This window comes from Saccopteryx bilineata, chromosome 5, assembly GCF_036850765.1.
Source record: "Saccopteryx bilineata isolate mSacBil1 chromosome 5, mSacBil1_pri_phased_curated, whole genome shotgun sequence".
In the NCBI taxonomy this organism is placed as follows: domain Eukaryota; kingdom Metazoa; phylum Chordata; class Mammalia; order Chiroptera; family Emballonuridae; genus Saccopteryx; species Saccopteryx bilineata.
In genome coordinates, this window is record NC_089494.1 from 82587810 (window position 1) to 82604020 (window position 16211).

A 16211-nucleotide genomic window follows, 5' to 3' on the forward strand; every position below is an offset into this window, starting at 1 on the left:
GGAGTAAACAAATGGTGTTGGGAAAATTGGACAGCTACCTGCAAAAAAAATGAAACTAGATCACCAGCTTACACCACTCACAAAAATAAACTCAAAATGGATAAAAGACTTAAATGTAAGCCGTGAAACCATAAGCATCTTAGAAGAAAACATAGGCAGTAAGCTCTCGGACATCTCTCGGAGCAATATATTTGCTGATTTATCTCCACGGGGAAGTGAAATAAAAGACAGGATAAACAAATGAGACTATATCAAACTAAAAAGCTTTTGCACAGCTAAAGACAACAAGAACAGAATAAAAAGACAAACTACACAATGGGAGAACATATTTGACAATACGTCTGATAAGGGGTTAATAACCAAAATTTATAAAGAACTTGTAAAACTCAACACCAGGAAGACAAACAACCCAATCCAAAAATGGGCAAAAGAGATGAATAGACACTTCTCCAAAGAGGACATACAGATGGCCAATAGGCATATGAAAAAATGCTCAACATCACTAATCATTAGAGAAATGCAAATTAAAACCACAATGAGATATCACCTCACACCAGTCAGAATGGCACTTATCAACAAAACAACACAGAATAAGTGCTGGCGGGGATGTGGAGAAAAGGGAACCCTCCTGCACTGCTGGTGGGAATGCAGACTGGTGCAGCCACTGTGGAAAACAGTATGGAGATTCCTCAAAAATCTGAAAATCAAACTGCCTTTTGATCCAGCTATCCCACTTTTAGGAATATACCCCAAGGACACCATAGAACGGCTCGAAAATGAGAAATGCACCCGCATGTTTGTGGCAGCATTGTTCACAATAGCAAAGATCTGGAAACAGCCCAAGTGTCCGTCAGAGGACAAGTGGATTAAAAAGCTTTGGTTCATATATACTATGGAATACTACTCAGCCATAAGAAATGATGACATCGGATCATTTACAATAACATGGATGGACCTTGACAACATTATACGGAGTGAAATAAGTAAATCAGAAAAAAAATACCTAAGATGAATCCATACATAGAAGGGACATAAAAATGAGACTCAGAGACATGAACAAGAATGTGATGGCAACAGGGGCAGGAGGTTGGGGGAGGAGGGAAGGGGTGAAGAAGGAGAGAGGGGTTAGGGGAGGGGAGGGGCACAAAGAAAACCAGATAGAAGGTGACAGAAGACAATTTAACTTTGGGGGAGGGGTATACAGCACAATCAAATGCCAAAATAATCTAGAGATATTTTCTCTCAACATATGTACCCTGATTTATCAATGTCACTGCATTAAATTTAATAAAAAAATTAAAATAAATAAATAAAAGATAACAATTTAAAGAAATAAAAATGTTCTTATGAAGTATGGCATTTAGTGCCAACATTTTTATTGTATATTGAAACAAAACCTTGAAGATCAAGATTCAGATTCAATTCTTACCAAAAGGGTAACTTCATAAATCTAACATTTAAATTTTTTTTCTATTGATTTCAGAGAAAGAGAAAGGGAGAGGAAAAAAGGAGAGAGAAAAAGAGAGAGAGAGAGAGAGAGAGAGAGAGAGAGAGAAACATCAACTCCTTGTTTCACAGTTGTTCCATACAGTTGTGCATGCATTGGCTGCTTCTTATATGTGCTCTGAACCCGGGATAAAACCCTCAACCTCCACCCTGCTGGGATGATGCTCTATCTACTGAACCACCCAGCCAAGGTCTTAATATATACTTTTCCTGATGATTTGATCTAATAATTTATAGCCTCTTGGGTTTAGAGTCCCTAATGATTTAAAAACAAATTCAGTTTCTATATTTGAAAACCTAGATCACTAACTATTACCTGTATACCGGTAATAATTCTAAAAAGGTCAAGATGAAGATAATAGTAAAGTAAATGATGATACTCTAAGAAAAGTAAACATTGGCCTTGATTTTAAAATTTAGCTGAGTTGGTAGAAGATATGTCCCCAGGATAGATAGAACTTTATTAAATTCTCAACTGCTCCATTTATTGCTGTGTTCTTGAGAGAGTCAGAAATTCAACTTTCTCAATGGAATGATAAAGTACTCATCTTATAAAATACTTATAAGAATTAACTAAGATTTTTGATGCAAAGTGTTTATTTAGTACAAAGTTTGCATGGTAGATTAACAGTTCACCAACTGTTAATTATTTACCTGAGCCACTTCCAATAATTAAAAATTATTACAAATCTTAACACTTTAATTCTATTATATTTAATAACCTTAACTTATTTCAATCATTGGGAAATTAAAATATTTTAAGACTATCCATATAATGCATAAATAATGTTTTTAATAAGTTATACATATATGTGTTTCTTTAAACTTTTTTTCCCTACAAGGCTATGTGAATAATTAACATGATAAAATTTATAACTGTCTTTCTCTAACCTGAGTACTGTGTTGCATTAGGTAAAATTTAAAAATACTTTGATATATTCTAGAACTAATTTATAAATGTCATATTATTTTGAACTTTCAAAACACTGAAGAGCTTTTAATACAAATACAAATATATTATGCTTGAGAGGCAGATGTACAAAGTTTCATCTACAAAACAAAAATACTGTTCTCTTTTATCCCAAAGCATAAGAAGAACATTTTACTATCTCAATTTAAAAGAGAAAAAAATATAGAATTATACAATTCAATAAATATTAAAAAGGAGGACTAAAGAATTTTGGAAGTATTTATTTTAAGAAGTTAGTGAAAAAATAAACATAAAAATTGTAAAAGTTAGAACATATAAAGAGTAAAAAAATCAAGAAAACCAAAAGTAGAAAACAAGTATAAAATGGAGAAATCAACAAATTATAAATTTGAGTCTTTGTAAAATTAAATAAAATCAATAACTTACATGATTGACCAAAGAGAAAACATGATGAAGACATCAGAAGTACCAGCAACAAATTAAAAATAAAAATTTAAAAATAATATTAATTATGTAAGTATAAAGACATCAAATACCTGGAAATAAAACTCCCTAAAGTTAAGTACTCCAGAAAAAGGAAAAAAAAGCACAAAACATAAAACCTATAAAATGTGTTTGAGAGAAATGAAAGACTAATTAAGATTACACTATAAAGGCCTGATCAGGTGGTGGCGCAATGGATAGAGTGTCAGACTGGGACACAAAGGTCCCAGGTTTGACTACCCCACACACAAAGCACATATGAAAACGCAATCAATGAGCAACTAAGGAGCTGCAATGAAAAATTGATGCTTCTCATCTTTCTTCCTTCCTGTCTGTCTGTCTGTCTCTCTCTCTTTCTCCCTGTCTCTATAAAAAAAAAAAAAAAAAAAAAAAAAAAAAAAAAAAAAAAAAAAAAAAAAGATTACACTATATTCATGGATTTGAAGACAACATTGTAAAGATATTAATTTTTGGCAAATTGATCCACAGATTTACATAATTCAAAGCAAATTTCCAGTAGATTATTTCATAAAAATTGACACAATTCTATAATATACATGAAAATGCAAATGACTGATAGTAATCAAGGTAATTGTGACTCTAGAGGACTTATAACACCAGATTTTCAACTTTCATCAAATTCCAGTGTGAGTGAAAAGTAAGGTATTGACATTTGTATCAACTGATTAATGAAAGAGTATATAATATATATTATATATACTTAATATATAATACAGACACACCTTCCACATACACACTCAGCTGATTATATGACAAAAAAAAACACACCAAAAACTAGCAAATTGGATTTTATAAAAATTAGGAAATTTTATTCCTCAAAATACACTATTAAGAGTTTGAAAAGGCAAGACATAGAGAAAATACATGCAAATATGTGTGTGTTTGTATACACGCAGTGTGCATGATTGGCAAATAACAAGACTACAAAAAGAAGTATTTCACATAAACAATAACAGCCTACTAAAAAATTGGTTAAAGACTTGGACAGATATTTCAAATAAAGGCCACCCAAATTATATATAATCATAAAAATATGCTAAACTTCATTCATCATCAGGAAAATAAAAATTAAAACGTCAAATAGTTCATATCGAGTACAGATGAGTACAAAAGTTGTAAGTCTTTATAACAGAATTTTTTTAAAAAATAAAGAAGTATCGCGAATCCATTTGACCAATTATTGGAAGTTAACCCTAGATTAGTCACACGCGGAATTCTTTTCCATGTATCACTATCTTCATAAATATCTTGATTTCCAATAATCAAAGATGCTTCCGCTTCTGAGTAGCTGAGATTTTAAAGTAGTAGAGAATATTAAAAATTTAATTGCAGGCTGCATAAACTCATTACATGGGCCGGATCTGGCCCATGGGCCGTATATTGGCCATGCCTACTCTAGACTATAGCAGAGGTTTTTTTTCAGTAAATAAGCCCAACAAGCAGCCAGCAGTCAGAGGTTGCAGGAGGCAGAACTCAGGGAAAGTTGGCCATTTGAGCGGACCTTCCCCCAGGCCCAGTGTGGGTAAAAGCCAGCCTAGGAGTGCAGCTAGGTATTTCCATGTATACCTGGGTCCAGCAGAGGCAGCCACAAACTTTGGATGGCTTGTAGCTCTAAGAAGGTTGCTGAGGGCCAGTCACAGGCAGTGTCTCCCAATGGTCAGTGATGGGTTTCTGCTAGCGAGGCCCAGGGCTGGGATATCCAGTGGCCAGCTGCATCAAGCATTGGTTCAAGACCCAACAACCCTTGCTAGAGTGGTATCCTAAGGAAAAGCTCCTCAACCTACCTAGCCCAGCTGAGGCGAGTTCCATTCTCTGTGATCAGCACCAGTACAGTGGCTCATGTGCATTGGATAGGTGGAGCTTCACAGCCAGCCAGCCTGGGTGCTGGATATTCTGTCCTGCTAGGCTAGACTCCATAGGGGGAAGGGAGAGAAGCTGGGAGCATGGACATTTAAAGTATAGGTCCCTGTGAGTCTATTGTTGGATCTGGTCAAGGGGTTTAGCCACCTTCGGGAGGGGCACAGTAGACACCATGAGTGGATTCTCTCAGTCTTCCTCCCTGAAACCAGGGTCTCAACAGCTGAAAGAACTTCTGCAGAGGAGACTGTCTGCCACACTTGGTTTGAACCTGCTGCTCACCTTGTTGGGGAGAAATAAAATTTGAGTATCCAGTAGTGATTGAGGGATCAAGCTCTGGAGTAAGTGCCACATTCTCTGTACTGAGCTTCTGATCAAGAAACCCCTGAAGAAAAAAAAAGAAACCCCTGAAGTAGGGGGTCCCACAAACATTGTATTCACAATCTCAGCGACCCTATCCTACAAAGAATGCAACCTGTAGGGGTGTTGGCTAGGTGAGGCCAATCTGAACCCACACTACAGTCTTACTACAGAAGATCTCTAGGAAGTCTAGGAAGCTGCAAGAAGGGGAGGAGCAGCTAAAAAGTGGAGACAAATCTTACAGAGCTTAGGGTTTTACTGGCCTGTGGTAATCTCTAAGCCAGCAGTTCTCAACCTGTGTGTCGCGACCCCGATGGGGGTCGAACAACCAAAACACAGGGGTATTTATTATACAATGCATTTTTAAATAAAATATGTATTTCTGATGGCTTTTGGCGACCCCTGTGTTTCGGTTGTTCAAACCCCGCCGGGGTCATGACCCACAGGTTGAGAACTGCTGCTCTAAGCAGAAGAAATAAGATCCTTATACAAATATAGGCCCCTTACACAGTATGCAGACACAGAAAACACAGAAACAAACAAACAGTGCAGTAGCTGCACACTGTAGTCCACAATGGGTTACAAACAACAGCTGATGTCAATCCAAGAAGAACTAGAGCCAACACTACTGATAGTAGGTGGCAGACAGCACCAACCCTAGACACACAAGTGACACACCCAAAGGTAGTCTAGCAGGCACCAGACACTGTAGAGAATAAATATGCCCAACAGGACAGACATTGCGCAGTGTGTAATACACATAGTAAAGGTTGACCCTTACAGCCAGCCAGCCTGAAGGGATAAATGTAGCCACAAAAGGACCAACTGTATCAAATACTTACATACAACCAGAGGGAAAATAGTACCCTCAAGGAACAATTCTAGAACAAGAAAAACAAGTGGCCTGAAGAACAGTACCACTGAACATATCTTCTTCAAAAGGACCACACAAAAATTTTAAAGTCAGACAGCTCTACCTAATATACAGACTAAATGGGCAGACAGAGAAATGCGACCCAAATAAATCAACAAAAGAAACCCTCAGAAAAAGAACTGAATGAAATGGAAGTAACCAAGCTGCCAGATGCAGAGTTTAAAACAATGAATTTTAGGATGCTCAAGGATCTTAGAGTAACAATGAATGGACATAATGAGCACCTACATAGAGATTGCAAGCATCAGAAAGGACATTGAAATCATTAAAAAAGGCCCTGGCCGGTTGGTTCAGCGGTAGAGCGTCGGCCTAGCGTGCGGAGGACCCGGGTTCGATTCCCGGCCAGGGCACACAGGAGAAGCGCCCATTTGCTTCTCCACCCCTCCGCCGCGCTTTCCTCTCTGTCTCTCTCTTCCCCTCCCGCAGCCAAGGCTCCATTGGAGCAAAGATGGCCCGGGCGCTGGGGATGGCTCTGTGGCCTCTGCCCCAGGCGCTAGAGTGGCTCTGGTCACAATATGGCAACGCCCAGGATGGGCAGATTATCGCCCCCTGGTGGGCAGAGCGTCGTCCCTGGTGGGTGTGCCGGGTGGATCCCAGTCGGGCGCATGCGGGAGTCTGTCTGACTGTCTCTCCCCATTTCCAGCTTCAGAAAAAATGAAAAAAAAAAAAAAGAAAAAAAAAAAAAAGAAAAAAAAAAAAAAAAAGAAATCATTAAAAAAAACAACCAGTCAGAAATGACAAATACAATATCAGAAATGAAGACTGCACTAAAAGAAATTAATAGCAGGCTGAATGAAGCAGAAGATCAAATCAAGGATTTAGAGGACAAGATAAATGGAAGCACGAAAGTAAAAAGGAAAGAGGCTCAAAAAGTCTGAGGAAACTCTAAGAGAGCTCTGTGACAACATGAAGAGAAACAACATCTGCATCATAGGAATTCCTAAAGGAGAAGAGAAGGAGCAAGGAATAGAGAACCCGTTTGAAGAAATCATAGCTGAAAATTTCCCTAAATTGATGAAGGAAAAATTCACACAAGTTCAAGAAACAAAGAGTCCCATTAAAGAGGAATCAGGGGAAGCCTACACCAAGACACATCATAATTAAAGTGCCAAAGTTAACAGACAAAGAAAGAATACTAAAAGCTGCAAGTGAAAAGCAGTTAATTACCTACAGAGGAGCCCTCATAAGAATGACATTAGACTTCTCAACAGAAACACTTGAGGCCAGAAGGGATTGGCAAAAAATATTCAAAATCATGCAAAGCAAGCACCTACAACTAAGATTTCTTTATCCAGGAAGGCTATTGTTTAAAATTGAAGGAGAAATAAAAAGTTTCCCAGACAAAAAAACAAAACAAAACAAGAACAACAACAACAACAAACTCATGGAATTTATTAAAACAAAACCAATACTGCAAGAAATGTTAAGGGACCTGCCATAAAAAAAAGCATAGAAAAAAACATATAGAAAAAGAGGATTGTAGATTTAAAGAATAAAATGGCAATAAACAACTACACATCAATAATAACCATATGTAAATAGATTCAATGCTTCAATCAAAAGACATAGAGTAGCTGCATAGATAAGAAAAGAGGACCCATAGATATGCTGTCTACAAGAGACACACCACAGAAAAAAGGATACACATAGACTAAAAGTGAAATGATGGAAAAAATATTTTATGCAAATGAAAATGAAAAAAACAGCTTGGGTAGCAATACTTATATCTGACAAAATAGACTTTAAAACAAAGGCTATAGTAAGGGATAAAGAAGGGCACTACAGAATGATAAAGGGAACAATCCAACAGGAGGATATAACCATTGTAATTATCAATGTGCCTAATATAGCAACACCTAAATATGTAAAGGAGATTTTGATGGACATAAAAGGCAAGATCAACAGCAATACTATAATAGTAGGAAATTGTAATACCCTACTAATATCAATGGATAGATCCTCTTGACAAAAAATTAACAAAGAAACAGTGGCCTTACATGACACACTACTGGATTTAAGAGATATCTTAAGAACCTTTCACCCCAAAGCAGCAGAATATACATTCTTAACAAATGCTTATTGCACATTATCTAGGATCAACCACATGTTAAGACACAAAATGGGTCTCAATAAATTTAAGAAGATTTAAATCATATCAAGCATCTTCTCTGATCACAATGGCATGAAACTAACAATAACTACAGTAGAAAAACTGAAAAACATTCATACACATGGAGGCTAAATAGCATGTTATTAAGTAACAAATGGGTTAACAATGAGATCAAGGAAGAAATAAAAAGTTTCCTTGAAACAAATAAAAATGAACATGCAACAACTCAAAATTTATGATACACAGCATAAGCAGTCCTGAGAAGAAAGTTCATAGCATTATAAGCATACCTTAAAGGAAGAGAAAGTCAAATAAACAACTTAACCCTGCATCTAAAAGAACTAGAAAGAGAACAACAAATAAGTCCATGAAAAAAGTAGAAGGAAGGGAATAATAAAGGTTAGAGGGGAAATATATGACATAAAGGCTTAAAAAATACAGAATATCAATAAAACCAAGAGCTAGTTCTTTGAAAAGGTTAACAAGATTGATAAACCTTTAACCAGACTCATCAAGAAAAAAAAGAGAGAGAACTCAAATAAATAAAATTACTAATGAAAGTGGAGAGGTAACAACTGACACCACAGAAATATAAAGGATTGTAAGAAAATATTATGAAGATCTGTATGCCAAAAAATTAGACAGCCTAGGTGAAATGAATAAATTCCTAAAAATATATAATCTTCCAAAACTCAATCTGGAAGAATTGAAAAACTTAATTTCAACAATAATTGAAAGACCAATTACAACAAATGAAATTGAAACAGTTATCAAAAAACTCCCAGCAAACAAAATCCCTGGACCAGATGCCTTAACAGGAGAATTTTATCAAATATTCAAAGGACTAACAACTATCCTTCTCAAGCTGTTTCAAAAAATTCAAGAGGAGGGAAAATTTCCAAGCTATTTTTATGAGGCAAGCATAATCCTCATTCTAAAATCAGGTAAAGACACTACAAAGAAAGAAAACTATAGGCCAATAACCCTGATGAACTTAGATGCTAAAACTCTTAACAGAGTATTAGCAAACCGTATCCAACAATACATGAAAAAAAATTATACATCATGATCAAATGGGATTTATTCTGGGATGGCAAGGCTGGTACAATATTTGCAAATCAATAAATGTGGTTCATCACATAAACAAAAGGAAGGTTAAAAATCACACGAAAATATCAATAGATGCAGAAAAAGCATTTGATAAAATCCAGCACCCATTTATGATCAAAACTCTTAGCAAAGTGGGAATACAGAGAACATACCTCAACATTATGAAGGCCAACTATGACAAACCCACAGCCAACATTATACTCAATGGGCAAAAATGAAAAACAATCCCCTTAAGATTAGGAACAAGGCAGAGGTTCCCCCTTTTACCACTGGTATTCAACATAGTTATGGAAGCCATCAGACAAGAGGAAGAAATAAAAGGCATCCAAATTGGAAAAGAAGTAAAACTATCATTATTTTTTTATGATATAATACTGTACAAAAAAACCGGTAATGTCTCAATCCAAAAAAAATAGTACCTGATAAATGAATTAAACAAGGTGGCAGGGTATAAAATTAATACTCAGAAATCAGTGGCTTTTTTATACACCAACAATAAACTGTCCGAAAGAGAAATTAAGGAAACAAGCCCCGGCCCTGGCCGGTTGGCTCAGCGGTAGAGCGTCGGCCTGGCGTGTGGGGACCCGGGTTCGATTCCCGGCCAGGGCACATAGAAGAAGCACCCATTTGCTTCTCCACACCCCCCCCTTCCTCTCTGTCTCTCTCTTCCCCTCCTGCAGCCGAAGCTCCATTGGAGCAAAGATGGCCTGGGCGCTGGGGATGGCTCCTTGGCCTCTGCCCCAGGTGCTAGAGTGGCTCTGGTTGTGGCAGAGTGACGCCCTGGAGGGGCAGAGCATCGCCCCCTGGTGGGCAGAGCCTCACCCCTGGTGGGCGTACCAGGTGGATCCCAGTCGGGCGCATGCGGGAGTCTGTCTGACTGTCTCTCCCCATTTCCAGCTTCAGAAAAATACAAAAAAAAAAAAAAAAAAAAAAAAAAAAGGAAACAAGCCCCTTCGCTACTGCAACAACAAAAAAATAAAGTACCTAGGAGTAAATTTTACCTCATGAATAGGAGGAATAAACATCATTAAAATGTCTATGTTCTCCTAAGCAATTTATAAATTCAATGCAATTTCTATTAAAATATCAATGGCATACTTCAAAGATATAGAAAAAATATTCCAAAAAATTATATGGAACTTAAAAAGAACAGGAATAGCCTCAGCAATCTTGAAAATGATGAATATAGTGGGAGGTAACATACTTCCTGATATCAAGTTATACTACAAGGCCTTTGTACTTAAAACAGTTTGGTACTTGCATAAGAACAGGCGTACAGATCAATGGAACAGAACAGAAAATCCAGAAATAAACCCACACCATTATGATCAATTAATATTTGACAAAGGAGGTCAGAGCATACAATGGAGTAAAGACAGTTTCTTTGATAAATGGTGTTGGGAAAATTGGACAGGTACATACAAAAAAGTAAAACTAGACCACAACTTACAACATTCACAAAAACAAACTCAAAATGGATAAACAACTTAAATGTAAGTCATGAAGCCATAAACATCTAGAAAGAAAATATAGGCAGTAAACTCTCCAATATCTCTCATAGCAACATTTTTACTGATTTATCTCCTTGGGCAAATAAAATAAGGGACAAAATAAACAAATGGGATTATACCAAACTAAAAAGCTTTTGCACAGCAAAAGACACCATGAACAAGGCCCTGGCCAGTTGGCTCAGTTGTAGAGTGTCGGCCTGGCATGCAGGATTCCCAGGTTCGATTCTCAGCCAGGGCACACAGGAGAAGCACCCCTCTGCTTCTCCACCCCTCCTCTCTCCTTCCTCTCTGTCTCTTTCTTCCCCTCCTGCAGCCAAGGCTCCATTGGAGCAAAGTTGGCCCCGGGTGCTGAGGATGACTCCATGGCCTCTGCCTGAGGCGCTGGAATGGCTCTGGTTGCAACAGAGCAACACCCCAGATAGGCATCGCCCCCTGGTGGGCATGCCGGGTGGATCCCAGTCGGGCGCATGCAGGAGTCTGTCTGACTGCCTCCCTGTTTCCAACTTCAGAAAAATACCCCCTCAAAAAAGACAGCATGAACAAAATAAAAAGACAACCCACAAAATGGGAAAGCATATTTGCCAATATGTCTGATAAAAAAACTTAACAAAAGGAAGGTAAACAATCCAATGAAAAAATGGCAAAAGAACTGAAAGACACTTCTCCAAAGAGGACATACAAAAGGCCAATAGGCATATGAAAAAATGTTCAATGTCACTAATCATCAGAGAAAGGCAAATTAAATATATAATGAGATATTACCTCACACCTGTCAGAATGGTGCTCATTAACAAAACAACACACAATAAGTACTGACGAGGTGTGACGAAAAGAGAGCCCTCTTACACTGATGATGGGAATGCAGACTTGTGCAGACACTATGGAAAACTATATGGAGTTTCCTCAAAAAATTAAAAACGGAACTGCTTTTAACCCAGCTATCCCACATTTAGGAATATATCCTAAGAATATCAAATTACTGATTCAAAAGAAGATATGCACCCCCCATGTTTCTTGCAGCATTGTTTACAATAGCCAAGATCTGGAAACAGCCCAAGTGTCCATCATTGGATGAGTGGATTAAAATCAGGGGTACATATATACAGTGAAATACTATGCAGCCATGAAGAAGGAAATCTTGCCTTTTGTGACAGCATAGATGGACCTGGAGACTGTTATACTAAGTAAAATAAGCCAGGCAGAGATAGAAAAATTATCATATCATTGCACTTATATGTGGAGCCTAATGAACAAAGTGAACTGAGGAACGAATAGAGGCAGAGGCAGGGTCACAGGAACCAGAGGGACAGCTGTAGGAGGGAAAGAGGATGAGGGGATGGGATCAGAGTAGGTAAAGGGATTAATGAAATTATATAATAACCCAGAGATATAGGTAAACAGGACAGCAAATCCTGGGGGGGGGAATTATGGGGAGGGGGACAAGGGGGTATAAAAAGAGATGCAGGGGTGGGGGTGAGGGAGTTATACTCAGTGGGACACTTGAATCCATGTAAACACAATAAATTAAAATTAATTTTAAAAAAGAAAAAGCAAAAAGAAACAAACAAAACAAAACAAAACAAAAAGCCATCAGATTGAGAAATTGCATATTCCTAATGGGATCTTGAAAAAGGGAGTGAGCCATTTTTTTTTATTAAAACACATTTTTTTAATTTTATTTATTCATTTTTAGAGAGGAGAGAGAGAGGGAGAGAGAGAAACAGAGAGAGAGAAGGGGGAAGAGCTGGAAGCATCGACTCCCATATGTGCCTTGACCAGGCAAGCCCAGGGTTTCGAACCGGTGACCTCAGCATTTCCAGGTCGACACTTTATTCACTGCGCCACCACATGTCAGGCCGGAGTGAGCCATTTTTAAAAAATAAAAAAATCAAAGCTATTTTAATCTCAAATGTAGACTAACAGATTTGGAAAAGAGAAGGGAATCTTGCAAAAAAATATACAATGTAGAGGTGGAAAGGATAAACATCAAAGTGTGTTTTAGAACTTATTCTACTTAAACCCCCTTAACCTGCACTATGTAATACAAGTCATATATTTCAAAAGTTCTTAGATATTTCACTATGGTCAGTTGTTAGATACCAAAGGCTAACCATAGTCTAGTTACTCTGAACAAATGGGAACAGATAACTATAGCCTTCTATTGGTCAAATAAGTTTGTAAAATATGATTTTTATGTTTGCTTGCTTATAGTTTGCGTTGGGGGTTGGGCAGCACCAGGTATGTGTGGTCTGTGAAATTGCAAATTACCTTCCTGTTTGGGAAGGGCCATTGCTTTGCTAAGATTTGCTGGAGGAGAGGTTTTGCACCAGAAAGTTTTGAAAAGAGAAAGAAGAGGCAGAAAGAAGCCATGTTTGCAGAGCGAGAACAGAGAGAATGCAGAGCGCTAAGGAAGAAACCAGGTGTGCAGAGAGAGAAAAATGAGTGCAGATGTGGAACCAAAGCTGAGGGGCTTTGCGAACTCAGCTGAGACTGGTGGAGCCTTTGATTCTAGGAGGAACCAGAGAATGCATCAGTGGCTTTGGGATCCCGGAGTGAAAGGGAAGTGCTTTCCCTGTGTGCTTGCTTGAAGGCTGGTGCCAGACTTTAATAAAGGAATGGACCCCATTCCTTTGCTCTGCTGTTTCTTTACTGTCTAAATCCAGTGTGAACCTGCATGGCCACGATGGCAGTGGCCCTTGGCCTTCCACCTCCCTAGATTCTCCAGGCCGTAAAATTATTCTAGAATTCCACAGTAAAGAGAAAATAAGACGACCAAAAATGTTTTAAATAAATTAAATATGACCCACTTATTTTAGACCCATTTCCAAAGCTGTCTTGTTTTAAAGATCTACTACATGCCATGAATCTGATGAAGCAAAGCATTTGTGTTCAGAATAATGAAAGTCACATTCACTGAAATTCTCTTTATTTTTTCCACTATAAACAAACCAAATATCAGAACCTTTAAAGGTGAAGCTGGCATCCAAATTAAATTGTGATCTCTGGTTTGTCATGTTGTGAACTTGTTAATAATCTTCCCCAGTCTTGATTATCAAAACAAAGTGGAAAGATGTTTTCAATGATGTTATTGATTTATTTATCACCTGAATAATGTTGAAATCTATAGTGGTTTGTTTTTCTAAATCTGACCTCAGGAACCACAGCCAAAATTGTCAAGCTCCCAGCTGTGCTCATTTTCTGCCACAATCTAAATTGCACACTCATGCATGTTACCTTTCCCCCTCTTTTATTATGTGTTTCACAGTGTGTAATTTTTCTAAAACAAGCCCTTTAATTACACATTGCCAAAAGTGTCACCTACTGTTAAATGATTCCCGTGCTCCAAACAGAGAATCTGTGGGTCCTGCAAGGTTCCTAAGTTTCCATTACGTGCACAGACCCCAAGAGCAGCTGTTAACAAAGCTGTTGGTGGTTTCACGTAGGAAGGAGCCCGGCTGTGCTCCTGCTGCTGTACTTTTGCTCAGAAAGAGCAATTTGCATTTTGAAAGACTTAGTGGGCAAGAGAAAACACAGCACAAATATAACAATAGTTCAACATGAAACATTTGGACTAATATTACTAATATTGAAAGTTCAGTTAAATTATGAGAAGTGATAAGAATGAAATTTATCTCGGAAGCACAGTAATATTAAAGCTTTTGTGATCAACTGTGAAATAATTCTTTATCTTTATTATTATGTATATCTAAAAGAAATGCAATGTTTAATATTCCATTAAACTATTGAACATGGATCTAATTTGATTAAAATCAAGTAGAATAAAACAAATTTGGGTGATAATGTGAATCAATTATGTCTTTTAAAAAAAACTGGCATTCTGTTTTCTTATATATTATAAAACATTTATCTTTATCTATGCTATCCCCGACTATTTATTGCATATAATTTTAAATTATAATAAATTATATAAAAATACAGATTTTATAACTTTTCCTGTTGACTAAAACTCCATTTCATTGCTTGCAGTTATATTAAATTATATTCCAGTTAATTAAAAAAACTTTATAGTAAATTAATATAACTAAGTCAGATAGTTAATTAAAGAAGTTGGGAATAAAGTAACAGTACGCATGTAATCATTATATCATATGATGATTCATTAAAAAATGAACTGCAAATCCATATGCAAAACTAGAAACATTCTAAGATAAAACTTTAAAAATAATACTTCTTACACAAGTATACTATAATGGTTTTCTCTAACATAGATCTGCAGTGACTCGAGAATACATCCTGAAACAAAATGTAATGATTTATTTTAGTGACTGTCTGTGACAAATACATTTCTCATTGACACAGTTTTTCTTGAAGCTCCCAGAACAGCATCAGCATGTCAAAGGCCCTGACATGTCTGAGGCATACGTCTGCGTTGTCACATGTATCATTTCCCTATAATCCCCATATAACTACTTTGTTTTCATTTTCCTCTGTGGTAGTCCTTGTCCCAGTTACTTTTTCTGTCTCCATTTAATGTGAACAATTTAATGGTTTTACTATATTCCCAGACGTGGGCAATCATTACCACAATCTAAATTTCAAATATTTTTATCACCCTAAAGGAAAACATTATATCCATTAGTAATCATCCACCATTCTTCTTTACCCATCAACCTCACCAGTTCTAGTCAACCACTAGGTTACTCTCTGTTTCTATGGGTTTGTTAAATCCAATCCAGAGGGACCTGAAACATCGAAGACACGAACAAGGTCCGTCGATTACACACCTAAGCTTTATTGTCTAGCTTGGCCAAGCGGCAGCAACTCCCACAGAGGTCTGAGGGAGAGCTCACTGGCCCTTTGTTTTACCTAGTTTTTATAGTTTTGTAAGTGGAAAGTACAGAAGCAAAAATTGTAATTAGGATCCCTTTACTACTATTGGTTATAATCATATGTCCTTTAACATGATAGGACCATGTTCAATTTGTAAACCATACATCCTTTTGGAGAAAACAAAATTTACAAATCAACACATTGGTAGAAAGATGTCTCTTTACATATTAAAAGGCATTTCTATATTTTCTAGTGTTCATCTGCCATCTCTCTGTCCAGAGTCACACGTATTAACCACATGCATTTACATAGGAGAGGTAGTTTCCGTGGGGACAAATGCCCGCAAATGGCTCATAGTTATAAGAAAAGGTTTTGTAAGGTCGGTGGATGGAGGGATGGTCACATGGAGAACTCAGACCTGCCCACTTTGGCTAGGACCGCCCACAATCAAGCCCGCCAAAGGAAGCTTCCCAGGAACCATTTGGAAAGAAGCGATTGTCTGCCAGCCAGTGAAATTTCACCACGTCATAGTAGCTCCACTTCCCTAGAGGGACCCTTTAAATATCTGCCACACGGTTTAATCTTTGCAACTTCCCT